Source organism: Taudactylus pleione, unplaced genomic scaffold, assembly GCF_031769625.1.
Source record: "Taudactylus pleione unplaced genomic scaffold, aTauple2 ptg000012l, whole genome shotgun sequence".
NCBI classification, from domain to species: domain Eukaryota; kingdom Metazoa; phylum Chordata; class Amphibia; order Anura; family Myobatrachidae; genus Taudactylus; species Taudactylus pleione.
Window position 1 is genome coordinate 21,819,771 of NW_028284415.1, and position 7,816 is coordinate 21,827,586.

Below are 7,816 nucleotides of genomic sequence, written 5' to 3' on the forward strand. Positions count from 1 at the left end.
TTAAAAATAGTAAAACCAGCATGATGATTTAAAAAGCTTTGTTTCGAGGATAAAAGTGAAAGCTTTTTTAAACCTGAATGGTTTCGGTTGATTTTAATTATCTCGTGTGGTTTTCTATTTTTTTGCAACACCAAATCCTTGTACAATGTACCATGTTTTCTGATGTCTGTAAAGCGACTTTGAGTCCTATGTGAGAAAAGCGCTATATAAATAAAATTATTATTATTATTAGAAACAAACAAAAAAAATCTGTTCTTACCAGTTTAATATCTGATACGCCCCCTATCTGGGGGCCATATATTAAATGGATTTTTAGAACAGGGAGATGGAAGAAGAGCTTGCTCTGTCCACTCCACGCATTGACCTGGTATTGCATTGCTTCCAGGACCGGTGCACCTTTCCTAAACTGTTATCCAAAAATAGAAAAGAACTATTTAACTCTTTCGTTTGACTTTGTTTCATTATTACAGATGCAACAAACTAGTCTTTTGCCTGTGTCTGCACGTCATGCAATCAAATGACAATACCACCACCTGCTGCGCCTCCTGCACTCACCTGCTTGCACTTTGGCACTTATTAACACTTCATTTGGTTCATGTAAGTAACAACTGAAAATAAACAAGATCTGTTTATTTGGTGTCATCTGGTGCCTTATTGTGACTCCATTGTTTTTTCTCCATTTAGGTCTATTTCTGGGGCTGAACTCAAAATATATATCTTTAACATGGAGTTGCAGAGTAATTGGTAAATCAATTGCATAATGAACATATTCTATTGTTTGAGCCCTGATTCTCCAACCCACCAAGCTGACGCCACATTAGGAATTTTTTTTCCCCCTCCTTTGCATCTCTTTTTCACTTTTTTGCACCAATAAGTGTCAACCACACGGATAGATTGAACTTTTGCAGTCGTGAATTGCCCATCTTTTCATTCGGACAACTTGGATATTTTACAAACTTTGTCCCCATATAGAAATTTAGCAGACTATGTTCACATTGAATCATTTGAAATTTAGTCAAGCAATTTTTTTTCAATAATTGGTTTTGTTAGGGGCTTGAATTTACCTCTTTCAGTGTCATGGGACCATCAGGAGCATTCTTTTTCCCCATTTGCAAGGACAATCAATGGTAGAAAGCATCTCGTGGTCTGTGTCTCCCTCCAACGGGCCTGAGCAAGCAAGTGCAATACTTGTACACATCATAACACTATGATATCAGAGTAGAATGTTGCTAGTTTGAAAATTTGAATGTCAACATTCTGTTGCCCTTGACGATTCAAGGCAACTCTTCCCGAACATTCCGTAGACACTGTGAACATTCCGAGCAAGGTTTCTTTCAATGAAGGTATCACACTATCTAATTACCTGCAGGGACACGGCATGAAGAAAGTAAGGCCGCAAGCCATCTTGTGGGTGTGGTAGAGGCTTGCAGGAGGCGGTGCCAATGCAAATCATGCAGCTAGCAAGAGAGTATGGGAAAGAAAACCAGAGTGCATCTGCTTGTAACTAACCTTTGCTAAAAGAAAGTGGGGCAAAAAAGATAAAAAAAAAAATCTGGGCCTTGCTGTGGGTCAGTCCAATGCAGTAGCTGGAAGCACCTTGGACAGGACAGTAAGCAACAGGAGGGAGGCTGGCCGCTGCTCATTAGAGTTAATTTGTGGGTTCTGTAGCATTCTCCTTGATTGTGTGAGTTTGGCCTGAATGAAGCATGTTTTTCCGGCCCCTTAATGGGTTATCGCTTCTCGACCTTTTGGCTCAGAAACAGTGCGGTATTCGGCTGCACTGGTCTTAGCCAAGAGGTATTCAAGGCTCCTTCTTTGGAGGGACCCCCAGGATAACGAGGGGGGATAGTTCCATTTTTTTCTTTTTTCAGATTCTTTGCTGGAGTTTTCAGGAACTGCCAGGATGTTGGGCCAATTTAAAACTATCCGGATTAGCAGTGAAGTCAACATTCCATATCTTGTGGAGGATATCTTGGAGAAAATTGCCGGAGTTCAGAGGAGATAGATTTTTTAGTATAGAAGAATTTGCTGCACAACGTATGTATGACATATCTTTTGTTGAAATGGGTGTATATGAAGATGCATATCGAAAGTTTGAGAGGGAGGAAAAAAAACCCTGCTATGAGGGGTTCAAGGTTGGTTCCTACAATGTGTTAAGAGAGGCCTTTGACTATACATTTGTACAACCCCTTCACAGATATGAGGGTGGTGGTGGCTTTTTTGGAGCAATATTGTGATTCAGTACGATCTGCTCAGCAGTTGTGTAATGTTTGTGGAATTTTCAATGGCAAGTGGAGATTTATGGTGTGCTAAAACCTGACCCAAAAGGCCTTGGTGGAGTAAAAAACCCTCCAGCAACCTTTGCCATTGGAGGTTTTAAAAGACATCTTTTTTTCCCTGGGATGCCTGATTTCTGCAGAAAATGCAGACTGTATGGGCATGAGGCAGAAGAGTGCTTCAATGAGAAATTATGCAGGAATTGTGGAAAACCAGGGCAGGAAGCTGGAGGGTGTAAGGAACCAAGGAAGTGTGACGTGTGGGGCACCAGATGAAAAATTGACCTAAAGTGCAGCAAGCCAAGGCAGATTTTGATAAAGGGCCAAAAGCTAGGGCAGAAGAAAATACAAGAATATATAAAGAATAAATGGCGGCTGAAAGAGAAGGGCACAGAGAGATGATAACGAGGAGGCTGCTATATAAAAAATATTGGAGTCTACTTTATGCAGGAGAGAGCATTGGGGAAGAAACCATGATGGGAAACCTATGGAGGGTCCCCACATGCAGAATAAAGATGGCATAGGTTTTCCCGCTAATGATCTATTAAATGTAGCATCTCCAACTGATGACTGTGTTTCCGCAGGAACCCTGGGTGAATTAGCCATACCCCCAACAAGATGGCACAGCAGCTGTTCAGATGTCTCTGGTAGCACGGATGATAAGGAGGAGTAGGGTAGACCTACAGTTATGCATGGATGGTCACAGTCTGCGGAAGGACAGACGCCGCAGACTGATGATAGTGAAGAGGATCTGGAACACCTAAAAACCCAGACAAGATTTAGGGAGGGCTCTCCTAGTAGTACTGGGAGGAAGAAACCCCATATGGAATTTGAGCAGCAGAATAGGTATGCAATTCTCTCTGCCTCTTTCATATATGGGAATGGAAATGACATCCAGTCCGGAGTTACTAACGTCCTTTTCTCCAGCTGAGGATTACCCTGATCATGTTTTCTTAGAGAAAAAGAACATTGCAGCTTTGAATAGTGCTTGTATGTACAAAGGGAGCGAAGAAGGCTGAATGCAGAGAAGAAGCAGAAGTGATGTCTGCTAAGCACTGCTAATAGTGCAGAGTCCATGACCCTGGTATCCCCAAATGTTAGGGGTTGTAAATCCAGGGCCAGGAGGGCTGGAATATTGGAAATGGTTGGAGGAATGTGGGCAAACATAATATGCTTGCACGAATGTAGTATTAATGAGAATACTAAAAAAGAAGAGTGGGTTTGGGTGGAATCAGTTTGGAGTGAGTCACAATATAATAGGATTGATGGGGTGGGGTTTTTATTGCAGGGTAGAGGGTACAAGAATAAGAGGAAGGAATTGTTTGAAAGAATGAAAAAGTTTTTGCCTGGAAGGATTCCTGTTGTGTTAGTGGGGGATATGAATTGTGTTATGGAAAAGAGTGGGTGCAAGGGAATGAATGAGAGTAAGATTGATATCACAGGGAGGATGTTGAAAGAAATGATGGTAGATTTTTCTTTAAAGGATGCAGCTAGAATGTGTGTGAAAGGGGAGCCGGAGGTTACATATAGAGCGGATAGGGGAATGATTGAGTCACGGATGGACTATGTGTGAGTCAGTCAATCAATGAAGTAGCTGGAAGCATATTGGAGAGAGCGGCAGCAAGCAACAGGAGGCTCTTTTTTGTAGGCTGGCTGCTCATTGAGAGTTAATTGTGGGGTGGGTGCTGTAGAATTCCCCTTGATTGTGTGAGTTTGTTCTGAACGAAGCACGTTTTTGTCCGGCTCCTTAATGGGTTATTGCTTCTCAGCCTTTTGGCTCAGACCAAGTACAGTTAATCGCTGCTTGGTCTTGGCCAGAGGGATTGGGGGTCCTGTCGTGAGGCCCCTGGTTGGTGAGGAGGGATCCGTTTTTCATTGGTGGAGCGGAGGATTTTTCAATCTGCAGGATGGCAGTTCAGGGATTGCGGAATTCGATTCGTTATTTTGTTCGACAGGAGAAGAGATCATCTTTTGGTTTGAAGTTTATTGCTTTGAATCTTTTTTGGAAGGAATGGATGGCGTTAACGTCCAGGAAGAAATATATTGTGTTCAGGATTTCCCTACCCAAGGGATTTATGATGCATCTTTTTACGACATTGGGCCCTGTTTGAAGGTGTTTGAAAAACACAAACCTTTATTGGTGGATGCTGCACTGGATAGGATAATTATCAACCCACTTTAGATGATAGAGGACTTCACTAGCTCCGATGAGGATGAAGGGGGTGTGCAGACAGATAATGCAGGGATCGGTCCCAGGCTGAGAAAGTACAGACCACTCTGAAAAAAAACCATTTAAGATTCTGACACAGCACAGGATGTAAGACGCAATGAAGGTACAATTGATTATTTGAATCAATTAATGTATATGATTGGCATTCCAACAACTTCTATTGAATGCGACCCCCCTGCCAGAGACAGTGGTTGATAAGTTCGAAGAAACATGTCAGATGTCAGGAAGAGGATGAAATAACTCTTAACTATTAAGGGTTTTGAATTTTGATGCTTTTTGTTTTTCCCCTAAAGGAAGGGGATTTGTCTTTTGGAAGTTGTTTTTTTTCAGTGGCTTTTTCTGTATTTTTTTCTCTGCATATGGCAGTTCCAGTGGTTGGACATAGACTGGTGGCAATAATGGATGATCTAAGATGTAGGGGATATTCTTTGGGTGCAAGAAAATGGTATGGTAAGGCACATAGGGAAGAAGGATTGGAAGTATGGTTAAGTTTTTTGGTCTGTGACGGCACAAAAATAAAAATGACAGGGTGGATATTAATTATTAATAGGAAAATAATAATGGGGGAGAAAACAAAAATAGAAGAGGGTAGGTGTATAATGGTTGAGGTGGTTTATTTTGGATGGAAAGTGTGTGTGTGTATATGCTTATGTTAGTAAGAATGAAAGAAAATATTTATTTGAAAAAATGGAAATGTTTATTGTTGGAAGAATGCCAATTATGACAATTGGCGATTGTAATGTTTGTATTGATAAAATAAATGGTGGATCAATATATCACTGGAAAATTATTTAAAAAAAAATGTAATTGATTTTTCTCTAACAGATGCTGCTGTGCAATGTATGGGTAGACCACCACCGCCAAATTATCGTGCTGTTGGGGGAGGGGATTGACTCGAGATTGGATTGTGTGTTTCTATGAAAAGGTATGGTGTGCAGGAGTATGAATCAAGTGAGTTTAGTGTATTCTGATTATTGTTTTAAATGGGAAGTGATAGGAAAGACTGAGGATGTGTATGGAAAAGGGGTATGGAAGTTGAATGTAAGTTTGTTGGGAGATGTGCAAGTTCAGAATGACTTTAGATTAAGTTATAGAGGTGGGTGAAAAAGAAGGTTGATTTGTGGATATTTTAGAATGATGGGATTGAGTGAAGAAGAAAATTCGTGTTTTTTAAGAAGTATGGTGTGAAGATTGCAAAGATGAAGAAAAATGAATATGAAAGGATGCATATGAAATGTAAGTATTTGTATATGTTGAGAGAATTGGGTGTTGATGTTAGCATGGAAATTATGAGAAAGAGGGAATGTGCATTTGAATGGAAAAGGTAGAGAAATTGTGTATCATGCAAAAGTGGAGTTTATGGAGATGTATGAAAAGGGTACAAGGTTTTTCTCTAAAAAAGTAGATCAAGGACAGAAATATATGAATGTGATACATGATAAGGGAGGGCAAGGAAGTATGTGGCAGTAAGATTATGGATGAAGTGGAAACATTTTGAGAGTTTGTATGAGAAAAGGGAAGGGGATGCTAGTATAGAAAGGGAGGTATTGAATGTGCTAAATAAATAATTTAAATGAAGATGAAAAGGAAGGATTGATCAGTGAGCTTAGTGATGAAGAGGTGAAGGTAGCTATAATGAGTGCAAGTAAGAATAAGATCGCTTCCTGTTGATTTGTATAGTGACCTATGGCATGTGACTGGGAAGTATATGATTGAGCTCAAGTGTGTGCAATACCGGAGAGAAGAAGGACTGATAAGCAACATTACATTATGCTGGCCATACACGCTACAATTATCGTGACGATCCGCCCGATATCGGCGGATCGCCGCGGTAATTGTAGCGTGGGGGGGGCGACCGATGGTTAAATATTGCTCGGTTGGGCATGCTGGACTGTCCAGCATGCCCGTCCGATGCGATATTACCCAGTAAACTGTCGGCCGCATAGGGCAGTGTATGCCAAGCGCGGCCGACAGACAGACATTTCCTGTGTTCCTTCCTACGGAAGGAACAGGGAAATGTCTCCTCCCCCGGGGGCGGAGCGCGGATGTCGGGCTATACACTGTGAGATTTCTCTCACAGTGTATGCCGGCGACATCTGCGGCTGGCAGCTGGCCAGATAAAATGTCTGTCGGTCTGACAGACATTTTATCTGGCTGTGTATGCCCAGCATAAGGGATGTGTTGGAAGATTGTATGGGGAGGAGAAAGAGTGTTTGTTTGTTTTTCTCCAGTATATTGAGAAAACATTTGATCAAGTGTCCCATGTTTTTATGTTACATGTTTTGGTTATAATGGGTTTTCCTGAGAAAGAGTTGAGATGTATAAGAAGTGTGTATGATCACGTGTATAGTAAGGTGTTAGTGAGTAAGGAAATCATGATTGAATTTGGTGTAAGACAGGGTTGTCCTATGTCCCCTATCCTGTTTGTATGTACAATTGAACCACTGTTGCAGATGATTAGAGGTGATAAAGTGGTGAAGGGTTTTGCAGTTCCTGGAAGTGATGTTAGAAGTGTGAAAGTGATGGGCTACATGGATGATGTGGTTGTGGTATGTAAGAATAAGGTGGCATTGTGTAGAGCTAAGTTACAAATTGGAGTATTTTGTAGTGCGTCAGCCTTTAAAGTTGATTGGGGGAAAACAAAATTTAAGTGCTTTGGGGACAGAAATATAAGAATAGATTGGGTTGAATTTGTAGAGTGAGGGATAAAGTTATTGGGAGTGTCTTTTGAAGAGGATTTAAAAGTGGACGAAAGTTGGGCTGATTGTGTGATACTACCAATTTTATGGTTTATGACCTGTGTGTTTCCTCCAAGGTATGGATGTATGAGGAAGATTGTGAGGTTATTATTTCTTTTTTTTGTGGGGATGCAAGATGGAAAGATTGAAGAGAATGGGATGTTATGAAATAGGTAAGAAAAGGGGGTGTTGGATTTCCAAAGGTGTAGTGGTTCTTGAATGCAAATTACATTTGTTTGATAGTAAGGTTGTTGGGTCATGATAGTAAAGCTGCATGTATGCCAAGGGATAAGGCTGGCTGAATGCTCTGTGGAATGGGGTGGATGGAGAGAGATCTGAGAGTTCCAATGACCTTGGATGTAATCAATATAAATGTTTTTAAAAAAATGTAAGTGAATGATATTAGGGAAATTATTATTTTCAAACAGATGGTGTTTGGAAATATGGAAAAACGAAGCACCTAGTAAGCTTATCTTAGATGGTGAGAGTGCAGTGTGATGAGGGTGGTGTGTTTTTTTTTTTGTTCTAAAGTAATAGATCCCAGAAAAAGCAAGAAAAAAAATGGTATGGGT

The 7,816-nt window shown here is 40.7% G+C and overlaps 1 non-coding gene across 1 annotated transcript; it reads left to right on the top strand.

Annotated features, from left to right (window-relative positions):
* The first annotated feature begins 215 nt into the window (after positions 1–215).
* On the top strand, positions 216–401 carry LOC148542534 (U2 spliceosomal RNA). The gene has a single exon (XR_015877879.1). It is a non-coding gene; the product is annotated as a U2 spliceosomal RNA (small nuclear RNA).
* Positions 402–7,816: the final 7,415 nt, after the last annotated feature.